At 44.3% G+C, this 14,048-nt stretch overlaps 1 pseudogene; it reads left to right on the top strand.

Annotated features, from left to right (window-relative positions):
• Nucleotides 1-208: 208 nt before the first annotated feature.
• On the top strand, nt 209-3,964 carry LOC119319573 (annotated as a pseudogene).
• The last annotated feature ends 10,084 nt before the right edge of the window (nt 3,965-14,048 follow it).

Here is a 14,048-nt window from a genome sequence, read left to right as displayed (position 1 = left end):
CTTTCACAGGGAGGTGCGTGCACAAATGGAAGGAAGAAAGCCCCCCGAGTTTCAGAGCTTGCTCTGCAGCAAACAACAAATCAACTGTCCCTCAAAGCCCTCCTCCCACCAGAGCAAGCCCAGTCAATCTTTTGCTACCAATCCTAACAAAACCCAGAAATTTTCAGTAGGAGGTAGGGAGGACTGAGGAGCACCAAGGGTGCCAACAATGGAGTTGGTGGTAGGTGCTTCAGAGGCCACCATGAAATCGCTCTTGAGGAAGCTTGGAGGTCTGCTTGCTCAAGAGTATGCTCTCATCAGAGTTGTCCGCGGAGACATCCAGTACATGATATCAACGACGAAATGGCGAGCATGCAGGCCTTTCTCGTCGACCTCAGCAGCACTAGTCCCCAGGGCCATGACCACCGGATGAAAGACTGGATGAAGCAGATCCGCGATGTCACCTATGACATCGAGGACTGCGTGGACGACTTCGCGCACCGCCTCTCCCACGACCCTGGTGGCAAAGTCATCTGCACATTTGTCATGTCCAATGTCTATGAGGTTTGGACATGGCGATCTCGCCGCAACATCGCTTCCAACATCGCTGAGCTCAAGGTCCGCGCGCAGCAGATTGGCGAACGACGTAAAAGGTATGGTGTCGAGAATCCGAAGATCGAGTGGCGTCAGGGAGTCCGGTGCAGCTGCCACTGGAAGATTCCAGGCTGCCGAGAACCAACAGGCGAGCCTTGAGCTTGTTGGTACCAAGAAGCCTGTGGGAGTGGACAAGGACATGAAGAAACTCGGAGAGTGGGTGACCTTGCAACAACCAGCTGCAGCATGTCTCACAGACCCTTCCTCATCAGCTCCTACATCCCAAACCGGGGCTAAGAAGCAAGACCAAGGCATTCTGTCCATCCTCGGGTTCGGAGGGGTGGGCAAGACTACTATGGCCATGGCGTTATACCAGAAATTTGGTGAGCAATTTGACTGCCGAGCCATGGTCACGGTGTCGCAGAGCTCTGATATAGAAGCGATACTACGAAGCATACACAGTCAAGTCGTGCCACAATCCAAAGATGGTGACGGGCAGCAAGGCAGCAGCGGTGTCGGCACCTTGGAGAAAAAACGCCTCGTGGCTGCCATAGGCAGCATGTGGGATACTGTCATACCGAAGGGCCAGCAGGACGATGAGCAGTGTGGTGGTAGCACCTCAGATATTGCACGAGATCTCATGAAGCACTTGGAGGAACAAAGGTACAATATATTTTTCAAGTTGAGTTTGCATTGTGGTTAATTAGGTCATTGCAAAATTATAGAGTTGCATAGTATGCAGGAAAAAAACCCGGTAGATCCGCAAGTTGCTCTTCTTATGGATACAATAGACTCACATTAAAAGAAAAGAAAGAAAGAAAATGTGTGGCTAGTATCAGACCAATTTTTATTTGACCATAGGCACAAGCAACTTATTGGTCCTATACTCAAAATTGCAAAAGCGTTGCGTGCAAAAAAGTATATGCTAGTTTAATACTGCACTTTTTGGGTCATAAGTTATTAGTGTGTAGTTCATTTCCTTGCTGTTGATATTTCATTATTCTTAATAAAAATCAACATCTGGGACTCACATATTAAGATACTCCTATTTTTTAAAGAAATTTCATAGTATGGAGGACACATCTACATGCACATGTGAATATGCTGCTGATATTTGAGTATATGTAGTTCATTGTATGCAGCTCGCCCCTATAGAATATGCGGGTCTATATATACTCTATAATAGATTTGGGTGTTTGTATATATATGTCCACATTTTGTCTTTTTTGGGTAGCTTACATGTTAAAATATTTTCAATGAAATTTCGCATATATGTAGGACACATCTACATGCACATGTGAATGTTGTTTCAGCTGTATTTGAAATATTTCAATTTGATTCTGTAGTATGTGAAAATCTCGGACTCACTGGAGCCAGCGATGATCGTATTCCTCATATTTACCCCGTTACAGTGATAAGATAAAATAAACTACTGTAAAGAGCTTATTTAAAACGTACTACTCTTGATGAATCTTTCTTCTCATTGCAGTTACTTGCTCTTAGTTGATGATGTATGGTCTGCATCAATGTGGGATAAAATAAAAAGTCACTGCCAAACTGTAAGAGAGGCAGTAGAATAATAGTTACCACACGGTTTCAAGCGGTTGCCACTGCTTGCATCAGCGATGAAGGATCAGGTCTTGTTCATAAATTGGTCGGACTTAGCGATGACCAAGCTAAAGAACTATTCATGGCCGAATCCAATATGAGTGAAGAAAACCAGAAGAAAATTCCACCTGGACTCTGGAAAATGTGCGGGGGTCTGCCATTGGCCATAGTTATCATGGCTGGGCACGTAGCCTGCAACCCAGATAAAGTAGAGAATGACTGGAAGGAAGTTTGCACCAGGTTGGTACCGGACACAATGATACTAAGCCATTGCTACAATGATATGCCTGCTGAGATCAAGACATGCTCCTTGCATCTATGCATATTGCTACAATGGCTAGCAGAAGGCTTCGTCAGTGAGAAGGATGGGCTGAGTGCGGAGGATGTCGCAGAGACATACTTCAATCATCTCATAAAGAGGAAGATCATACGTGCTGTGGAGCACAGCAGCAATGGGAAGGTGAAGAGCTATCAAGTTCATGGCATGGTTCTCGAGTACATTGTGTCCAGGGCAAGCGAAGAGAACTTTGTCACTGTGGTTGGTGGCCACTGGCTCATGGCACCGCCTAGCAACAAAGTCCGTCGGCTGTCCCTCCAAGGTGGTGGCTCCAAATACAAGAAAGGAATGGATGGCATGAACTTTTCTCATGTCCGATCTCTGACCTTGTTTGGGAGCTTGACCCGACTGCCTTCCAATTCATTGAAGTTAGGAATTGTGCAAGTGCTAGACCTTGAAGGTTGCAATGATTTTAAAAAGCAACATGCCAAGGAGATATGCAAGATGCTTCTACTCAAGTACCTCAGTCTCCGGAGGACAGAGATTGACAAGATACCTAAGAAGATTGGAAAGCTCCAATATCTGGAGACTATTGACATAAGGGAGACCAATGTCACAGAGCTTCCAAGCACTATCTCCCAGCTTGAACGACTGGTCAACATACTTGGTGGAAACAAAAGAACACGGAAGGCACTGAAGCTTCCAGATGACCTGAAGAAGGAAACAATGAAATCCCTGCGCATCCTGTCAGGTATCGAGATTGATGAGCGGTCAGTAGTTGTTGTGGCAGACCTTCATCTTCTAACTGAACTGAGGAAGCTAGCCATTTACAAGCTCAACATCAGAAAGGGAAGTAAGATTTTCAAAGAATTAAGCTCAGCAATTGAGTATCTTGGTGGCTACTCTCTTCACACCCTGAAAATAGATGACGAGTCATCTGAGTTTCTAAAATCGTTGAGTGCTCTCTCTTTCCCTCCCAAGTTTCTCAATGCTCTTGAACTGTCTGGCAAGTTGGTTGAGCTCCCACAATGGATCACAAAACTTGATGCCTTGACGAAGTTGACCCTCTCGGTGACGGTGCTAACTACTGATGCTTTGCGCCAGTTGAGCAAGCTCAAGACACTGTTTTCTCTCACGTTTTCACTTACTTCAGGAAAGGTGGATTCTGAAACAGGTGCCACCACAGGGGAAAACAAGGCTGATGGGGAGATCATAGTTCCAGCTAGCGGATTTGAGGAGCTCAAGCTTCTTCACTTCTCGGCTCCATTGGTGCCACTGCTAACCTTCCAAAATAACGCGATGCCGAAGCTAGAACGGATCGAGCTAAGGTTCAGCAATTTTGGTGGAATGCATGACATGGAAAACCTTCAAGGTCTAAAAGAGGTGCATCTCAGAATGCATGACAAAGCAGGTGAGGTTACCAAGTTAATGGTAAACGAAATGGCAACTGCAGCTACGGAAGATGACAAAGGCCCCAGAATAATTGTTGATCAGTATCACGAGTGAGTGACCTGGTTTATTATTCTTTGATTTTTCTTCTATAAACTATTCTGTTGTATAATTCTATTCTTTGTGCAACTTCAGAACAGTATTTGCATGATCTATTTTTAATTATATCCTTGAGCTTCATCTGTAATGCTTTACAGTGCCCGAGCAAGCCCAATCTATACTTTTTTTTTCTCACATTTTCACTCACAGTGGCATAGCAGAATCCAAATGACATCTTAATCAATGTGTTTAGGCAAATTTTAATCAATGACATCTTCATCTATACATGTGTTTATCTAGCTTGCCTTGCCAAATTATACATGAATCAGTGCTCGAAGGGATTCATAGGCACCAAAGGAAATTCTTCTACCAAGGCTTGAGGTTGTCCAATAAGCAAGTTCATATTAGCTTGTAGGGCATTTTTGTTTCAAATGATCCTTAAAATTCAGGAATACGAGGAGAATGGCGGGACGCAATAGATGGTGGCACTTGGGAGGGGTGGCGGGACACAAAGGAGATGGGGAGGTGGCGAGCGACCGGACATAGAACCATGATGGGAGGTGGCAGTACAACAACGATGCGTCGACTAGAGGGGTTTTGGAAGCTTTCTTGTAACAAGTTTGGATAGTACGGATAATGTAAGTTTCCTACATGTGCAATATATGGTGAGAACAACCTATATGATGCAACAAGCAAACTAGCTAATTAGGAACAACACAAAGTAAAACATGTGGAAAAGATTAACGATAAATTTGAGAAGATGGTCTATCCTGAAGTTCACACTCTTGGTGATTGTTAATCTCCGTTAAAAATGTACTGGATCCAAAGCTAACAACTCACCCTATTCTCCTCCAGCGGATGAGCCTGAAATCAATCGTGGTTGGACTTGAAGGTGCCCACCAAATCTTTACAAACTTCTCCGGAGGACGCCACAACAAAGAATCTTCCGTAAGGACTCAAACCGTCTAAAGAGTCCCCAACAACTCCAAAAGTAACAAGATCCACTTTGCATCAAGAGGGATTCAGTATGGTGAAAGTGTAGACCGGTGTCTTCTCTTGCTCCATCTAAAGGATGGTGAAGTTTGGTTGCGTTGTCTAGACATTCCGGACTACTTCCTCGCAGTTAGAAGCTGCAACTCTCTGGAAACCCTGGAAGTTACCTGACCGGATGTTCAGGCCAACATTTATGCAGACACCGGGATTTCCAGAGAGCTGCAACTCAAAGTTGCACTTCTCTGCACACCCACGGAGGCTCTGGGCAAACCCTAGGATTTCGAGAGAGTCGCAACTCATTGTTGCACTTCTATGGACACCCCGAAGGTAGCACGGAGGCTCCCCCCGGTGGACGAGACTTGCCTGGTCCCTTCTGTAGGGTTTCGTAGTAATTTCAAAAAAATTCCTACGCACACGCAAGATCATGTGATGCATAGCAACGAGAGGGGAGAGTGTTGTCTAAGTACCCACGCAGACCGACTGCGGAAGCTTTGACACAACGTAGAGGAAGTAGTCGTACGTCTTCACGATCCAACCGATCAAGCACCGAAACTACGACACCTCCGAGTTCGAGCACACGTTCAGCTCGATGACGATCCCCGGACTCCGATCCAGCAAAGTGTCGGGGAAGAGTTCCGTCAACACGACGGCGTGGTGACGATCTTGATGTACTACAGCAGCAGGGCTTCGCCTAAACTCCGCTACAGTATTATTGAGGACTATGGTGGCCGGGGGCACCACACACGGCTAAGGAATAGATCACGTGGATCAACTTGTGTGTTTCTGGGGTGCCTCCCTCTCTCTCTTCCCCCCCAATCCTAGTTGGACTAGGATTCCCCGAGGGGGAAAGAGAGAGAGGGAGGCCGGCCACCTCTCCTAGTCCTAATAGGACTAGGGGAGGGAGGAGGCGCGCGGCCACCTTGGGCTGCCACTTTCTCCTTTCCACTAAAGCCCATCAAGGCCCATATGGCTCCCGGGGGGTTCCGGTAACCTCCCGGTACTCCGGTAAAATCCCGATTTCACCCGAAACACTTTCGATGACCATTTCGAGACTCCTCGTCATGTCCGTGATCACATCCGGGACTCCGAACAACCTTCAGTACATCAAAATGCATAAACTCATAATATAATTGTCATCGTAACCTTAAGCGTGCGGACCCTACGGGTTCGAGAACAATGTAGACATGACCGAGACACGTCTCCGGTCAATAACCAATAGCGGGACCTGTATGCCCATATTGGCCCCTACATATTCTACGAAGATCTTTATCGGTCAGACCGCACAACAACATACGTTGTTCCCTTTGTCATCGGTATGTCACTTGCCCGAGATTCGATCGTCAGTATTCCAATACCTAGTTCAATCTCGTTACCGGCAAGTCTCTTTACTCGTTCTGTAATACATCATCCCGCAACTAACTCATTTAGTTACTATGCTTGCAAGGCTTAAGTGATGTGCATTACCGAGAGGGCCCAGAGATACCTCTCCGACAATCGGAGTGACAAAACCTAATCTCGAAATACGCCAACCCAACATGTACCTTTGGAGACACCTGTAATACTCCTTTATAATCACCCAGTTACGTTGTGACGTTTGGTAGTACCCAAAGTGTTCCTCCGGTAAACGGGAGTTGCATAATCTCATAGTTATAGGAACATGTATAAGTCATGAAGAAAGCAATAGCAACATACTAAACGATCGGGTGCTAAGCTAATGGAATGGGTCATGTCAATCAGATCATTCTCTCAATGATGTGATCCCGTTAATCAAATAACAACTCATTGTTCATGGTTAGGAAACATAATCATCTTTGATTAACGAGCTAGTCAAGTAGAGGCATACTAGTGACACTTTGTTTGTCTATGTATTCACACATGTATTATGTTTCCGGTTAATACAATTCTAGCATGAATAATAAACATTTATCATGATTATAAGGAAATAAATAATAACTTTATTATTGCCTCTAGGGCATATTTCCTTCAGTCTCCCACTTGCACTAGAGTCAATAATCTTGATTACACCGTAATGATTCTAACACCCATGGAGCCTTGGTGCTGATCATGTTTTGCTCGTGGAAGAGGCTTAGTCAATGGGTCTGCAACATTCAGATCCGTAGGTATCTTGCAAATCTCTATGTCTCCCACCCGGACTAGATCCCGGATGGAATTGAAGCGTCTCTTGATGTGCTTGGTTCTCTTGTGAAATCTGGATTCCTTTGCCAAGGCAATTGCACCAGTATTGTGACAAAAGATTTTCATTGGACCCGATGCACTAGGTATGACACCTAGATCGGATATGAACTCCTTCATCCAGACTCCTTCATTTGCTGCTTCCGAAGCAGCTATGTACTCTGCTTCACATGTAGATCCCGCTACAACGCTTTGTTTAGAACTGCACCAACTGACAACTCCACCGTTTAATGTAAACAAGTATCCGGTTTGCGATTTAGAATCGTCCGGATCAGTGTCAAAGCTTGCATCAACGTAACCTTTTATGACGAGCTCTTTGTCACCTCCATATACGAGAAGCATATCCTTAGTCCTTTTCAGGTATTTCAGGATGTTCTTGACCGCTGTCCAGTGATCCACTCCTGGATTACTTTGGTACCTCCCTGCTAGACTTATAGCAAGGCACACATCAGGTTTGGTACACAGCATTGCATACATTATAGATCCTATGGCTGATGCATAGGGAACATCTTTCATATTCTCTCTATCTTCTGCAGTGGTCGGGCATTGAGTCTTACTCAATTTCACACCTTGTAACACAGGCAAGAATTCTTTCTTTGCTTGATCCATTTTGAACTTCTTCAAAATTTTGTCAAGGTATGTTGTTTGTGAAAGTCCAATTAAGTGTCTTGATCTATCTCTATAGATCTTAATGCCTAATATGTAAGCAGCTTCACCGAGGTCTTTCATTGAAAAACTCTTATTCAAGTATCCCTTTATGCTATCCAGAAATTCTATATCATTTCCAATTAATAATATGTCATCCACATATAATATCAGAAATGCTACAGAGCTCCCACTCACTTTCTTGTAAATACAGGCTTCTCCAAAAGTCTGTATAAAACCAAATGCTTTGATCACACTATCAAAACGTTTATTCCAACTCCGAGAGGCTTGCACCAGTCCATAAATGGATCGCTGGAGCTTGCACACTTTGTTAGCTCCCTTTGGATCGACAAAACCTTCTGGTTGCATCATATACAACTCTTCTTCCAGAAATCCATTCAGGAATGCAGTTTTGACATCCATCTGCCAAATTTCATAATCATAAAATGCGGCAATTGCTAACATGATTCGGACAGACTTTAAGCATCGCTACGGGTGAGAAGGTCTCATCGTAGTCAATCCCTTGAACTTGCCGAAAACCTTTCACGACAAGTCGAGCTTTGTAGACAGTAATATTACCGTCAGCGTCAGTCTTCTTCTTGAAGATCCACTTATTTTCAATTGCTTGCCGATCATCGGGCAAGTCAACCAAAGTCCATACTTTGTTCTCATACATGGATCCCATCTCAGATATCATGGCTTCAAGCCACTTTGCGGAATCTGGGCTCACCATCGCTTCTTCATAGTTCGTAGGTTCATCATGATCTAGTAGCATGACTTTCAGAACGGGATTACCGTACCACTCCGGTGCGGATCTTACTCTGGTTGATCTACGAGGTTCAGTAGTATCTTGTTCTGAAGTTTCATGATCATTATCATTAGGTTCCTCACTAACAGGTGTAGGTGTCATAGAAACAGTTTTCTGTGATGTACTACTTTCCAATAAGGGAGCAGGTACAGTTACCTCGTCAAGTTCTACTTTCCTCCCACTCACTTCCTTCGAGAGAAACTCCTTCTCCAGAAAGTTTCCGAATTTAGCAACAAAAGTCTTGCCTTCGGATCTGTGATAGAAGGTGTATCCAATAGTTTCCTTTGGATATCCTATGAAGACACATTTCTCCGATTTGGGTTCGAGCTTATCAGGTTGAAGCTTTTCCACATAAGCATCACAGCCCCAAACTTTCAGAAACGACAACTTTGGTTTCTTGCCAAACCACAGTTCATAAGGCGTCGTCTCAACGGATTTTGATGGTGCCCTATTTAACGTGAATGCGACCGTCTCTAGAGCGTATCCCCAAAACGATAGCGGTAAATCAGTAAGAGACATCATAGATCACACCATATCCAGTAAAGCACGATTACGATGTTCGGACACACCATTACGCTGAGGTGTTCCGGGTGGCGTGAGTTGCGAAACTATTCCACAATTTTTCAAATGTACACCAAACTCGTAACTCAAATATTCTCCTCCACGATCAGATCGTAGAAACTTTATTTTCTTGTTACGATGATTTTCAACTTCACTCTGAAATTCCTTGAACTTTTCAAATGTTTCAGACTTATGTTTCATTAAGTAGATATACCCATATCTGCTTAAATCATCTGTGAAGGTGAGAAAATAACGATATCCGCCACGAGCCTTAATATTCATCGGACCACATACATCTGTATGTATGATTTCCAACAAATCTGTTGCTCTCTCCATAGTACCGGAGAACGGCGTTTTGGTCATCTTGCCCATGAGGCACGGTTCACAAGTACCAAGTGATTCATAATCAAGTGGTTCCAAAAGTCCATCAGAATGGAGTTTCTTCATGCGCTTTACACCGATATGACCTAAACGACAGTGCCACAAATAAATTGCACTCTCATTATCAACTCTGCATCTTTTGGCTTCAACATTATGAATATGTGTGTTACTACTATCGAGATTCAACAAGAATAGTCCATTCTTCAAGGGTGCATGACCATAAAAGATATTACTCATATAAATAGAACAACCATTATTCTCTGATTTAAATGAATAACCGTCTCGCATCAAACAAGATCCAAATATAATGTTCATGCTTAACGCTGGCACCAAATAACAATTATTTAGGTCTAATACTAATCCCGAAGGTAGATGTAGAGATAGCGTGCCGACTGCGATCACATCGACTTTGGAACCGTTTCCCACGCGCATCGTCACCTTGTCCTTAACCAATCTTCGCTTGATCCGTAGTCCCTGTTTCGAGTTGCAAATATTAGCAACAGAACCAGTATCAAATACCCAGGTGCTACTGCGAGCATTAGTAAGGTACACATCAATAACATGTATATCACATATACCTTTGTTCACCTTGCCATCCTTCTTATCCGCCAAATACTTGGGGCAGTTCCGCTTCCAGTGACCAGTCTGCTTGCAATAGAAGCACTCAGTTTCAGACTTAGGTCCAGGTTTGGGTTTCTTCTCTTGAGTAGCAACTTGCTTGCCGTTCTTTTTGAAGTTCCCCTTCTTCTTCCCTTTGCCCTTTTTCTTGAAACTAGTGGTCTTGTTGACTATCAACACTTGATGCTCCTTCTTGATTTCTACCTCCGCAGCTTTCAGCATCGCGAAGAGCTCAGGAATAGTCTTGTTCATCCCTTGCATATTATAGTTCATCACGAAGCTCTTGTAGCTTGGTGGCAGTGATTGAAGAATTCTGTCAATGACGCAATCATCTGGAAGATTAACTCCCAATTAAATCAAGTGATTATTATACCCAGACATTTTGAGTATATGCTCACTGACAGAACTGTTCTCCTCCATCTTGCAGCTATAGAACTTATTGGAGACTTCATATCTCTCAATCCGGGCATTTGCTTGAAATATTAACTTCAACTCCTGGAACATCTCATATGCTCCATGACGTTCAAAACGTCGTTGAAGTCCCGATTCTAAGCCGTAAAGCATGGCACACTGAACTATCGAGTAGTCATCAGCTTTTCTCTGCCAGACGTTCATAACATCCGGCGTTGCTCCTACAGCAGGCCTGGCACCCAGCGGTGCTTTCAGGACGTAATTCTTCTGTGCAGCAATGAGGATAATCCTCAAGTTACGGACCCAGTCCGTGTAATTGCTACCATCATCTTTCAACTTTGCATTCTCAAGGAACGCATTAAAATTCAATGGAACAACAGCACGAGCCATCTATCTACAATCAAACATAAACAAGCAAGATACTAATCATGTACTAAGTTTCATGATAAATTTAAGTTCACTTAATCAAATTAATTAAAAAACTCCCACTTAGATAGACATCCCTCTAATCCTGTAAGTTATTACGTGATCCAAATCAACTAAACCATAACCGATCATCACGTGATATGGAGTAGTTTTCAGTGGTGGACATCATTATGTTGATCATATCTACTATATGATTCACGCTCGACCTTTCGGTCTCCATGTTCCGAGGCCATATCTATATATGCTTGGCTCGTCAAGTATAACCTGAGTATTCCGCGTGTGCAACTGTTTTGCACCCGTTGTATTTGAACGTAGAACCTATCACACCCGATCATCACGTGGTGTCTCAGCACGAAGAACTTTCGCAACGGTGCATACTCAGGGAGAACACTTCTTGATAATTTAGTGAGAGATCATCTTATAATGCTACCGTCAATCAAAGCAAGATAATATGCATAAAAGGATAAACATCACATGCAATCAATATAAGTGATATGATGTGGCCATCATCATCTTGTGCTTGTGATCTCCATCTCCGAAGCACCATCGTGATCACCATCGTCACCGGCGTGACACCTTGATCTCCATCGTAGCATCATTGTCGTCTCGCCAAGCTTGTGCTTCTACGACTATCGCTACCGTTTAGTGATAAAAGTAAAGCATTACATCACGATTGCATTGCATACAATAAAACGACAACCATAAGGCTCCTGCCAGTTGCCGATAACTCGGTTACAAAACATGATCATCTCATACAATAAAATTCAGCATCATGCCTTGACCATATCACATCACAACATGCCCTGCAAAAACAAGTTAGACGTCCTCTACTTTGTTGTTGCAAGTTTTACGTGGCTGCTACAGGCTTAGGCAAGAACCAATCTCACCTACGCATCAAAACCACAACGATAGTTTGTCAAATAGACTCCGTTTTAACCTTCGCAAGGACCGGGCATAGCCATACTTGGTTCAACTAAAGTTGGAGAGACAGTCGCCCGCAAGCCACCTATGTGCAAAGCACGTCGGGGGAACCGGTCTCGCGTAAGCGTACGCGTAATGTTGGTACGGGTCGTCTTGTCCAACAATGCCGCCGAACCAAAGTATGACATGCTGGTAGGCAGTATGACTTATATCACCCACAACTCACTTGTGTTCTACTCGTGCATATAACATCAACATAAATAACCTAGGCTCGGATGCCACTGTAGGGTTTCGTAGTAATTTCAAAAAAATTCCTACGCACATGCAAGATCATGTGATGCATAGCAACGAGAGGGGAGAGTGTTGTCTACGTACCCACACAGACCGACTGCGGAAGCCTTGACACAACATAGAGGAAGTAGTCGTACGTCTTCACGATCCAACCGATCAAGCACCGAAACTACGACACCTCCGAGTTCGAGCACACGTTCAGCTCGATGACGATCCCCGGACTCCGATCCAGCAAATTGTCGGGGAAGAGTTCCGTCAGCACGACGGCGTGGTGATGAACTTGATGTACTACAGCAGCAGGGCTTCGCCTAAACTCCGCTACAGTATTATTGAGGACTATGGTGGTTGGGGGCACCGCACATGGCTAAGGAATAGATCACGTGGATCAACTTGTGTGTTTCTGGGGTGCCTCTGCCTCAGTATATAAAGGAGCCAAGGGGGAGGGGGCCGCCGGCCAGGAGGAGGGCGCAGGAGGAGTCCTACCCCTCCCGGGAGTAGGACTCCCCCCGCAATCCTAGTTGGACTAGGATTCCCCGAGGGGGAAAGAGAGAGAGGGAGGCCGGCCACCTCTCCTAGTCCTAATAGGACTAGGGGAGGGAGGAGGCGCGCGGCCACCTTGGGCTGCCCCTTTCTCCTTTCCACTAAAGCCCATCAAGGCCCATATGGCTCCCGGGGGGTTCCGGTAACCTCCCGGTACTCCGGTAAAATCCCGATTTCACCCGGAACACTTCCGATGTCCAAATATAGGCTTCCAATATATCAATCTTTATGTATCAACCATTTCGAGACTCCTCGTCATGTCTGTGATCTCATCCGGGACTCCGAACAACCTTCGGAACATCAAAATGCATAAACTCATAATATAACTGTCATCGTAACCTTAAGCGTGCGGACCCTACGGGTTCGAGAACAATGTAGACATGACCGAGACACGTCTCCAGTCAATAACCAATAGCGGGACCTGGATGCCCATATTGGCTCCTACATATTCTACGAAGATTTTTATCGGTCAGACCGCACAACAACATACGTTGTTCCCTTTGTCATCGGTATGTTGCTTGCCCGAGATTCGATCGTCGGTATTCCAATACCTAGTTCAATCTCGTTACCGGCAAGTCTCTTTACACGTTCTGTAATACATCATCCCGCAACTAACTCATTTAGTTACTATGCTTGCAAGGCTTAAGTGATGTGCATTACCGAGAGGGCCCAGAGATACCTCTCCGACAATCGGAGTGACAAAACCTAATCTCGAAATACGCCAACCCAACATGTACCTTTGGAGACACCTGTAATACTCCTTTATAATCACCCAGTTACGTTGTGACGTTTGGTAGTACCCAAAGTGTTCCTCCGGTAAACGGGAGTTGCACAATCTCATAGTTATAGGAACATGTATAAGTCATGAAGAAAGCAATAGCAACATACTAAACGATCGGGTGCTAAGCTAATGGAATGGGTCATGTCAATCAGATCATTCTCTCAATGATGTGATCCCGTTAATCAAATAACAACTCATTGTTCATGGTTAGGAAACATAATCATCTTTGATTAACGAGCTAGTCAAGTAGAGGCATACTAGTGACATTTTGTTTGTCTATGTATTCACACATGTATTATGTTTCCGGTTAATACAATTCTAGCATGAATAATAAACATTTATCATGATTATAAGGGAATAAATAATAACTTTATTATTGCCTCTAGGGCATATTTCCTTCACCTTCCCATGCTCCCATCCGTGCTCCCGCATATGTGGCTTAATTTGACTGGAACAAAATAAGGCCCGGTCCCACCCCCTTAAAATCAGGGGGGGGGGGGATGATTAGATTAGAAAGGAAAAAGGAAAAAAAG

Source organism: Triticum dicoccoides, chromosome 6A, assembly GCF_002162155.2.
Source record: "Triticum dicoccoides isolate Atlit2015 ecotype Zavitan chromosome 6A, WEW_v2.0, whole genome shotgun sequence".
Lineage (NCBI taxonomy): Eukaryota > Viridiplantae > Streptophyta > Magnoliopsida > Poales > Poaceae > Triticum > Triticum dicoccoides.
Note: the sequence above shows the minus strand (reverse complement) of the source record. Positions and strands in the feature narration are given on the sequence as shown.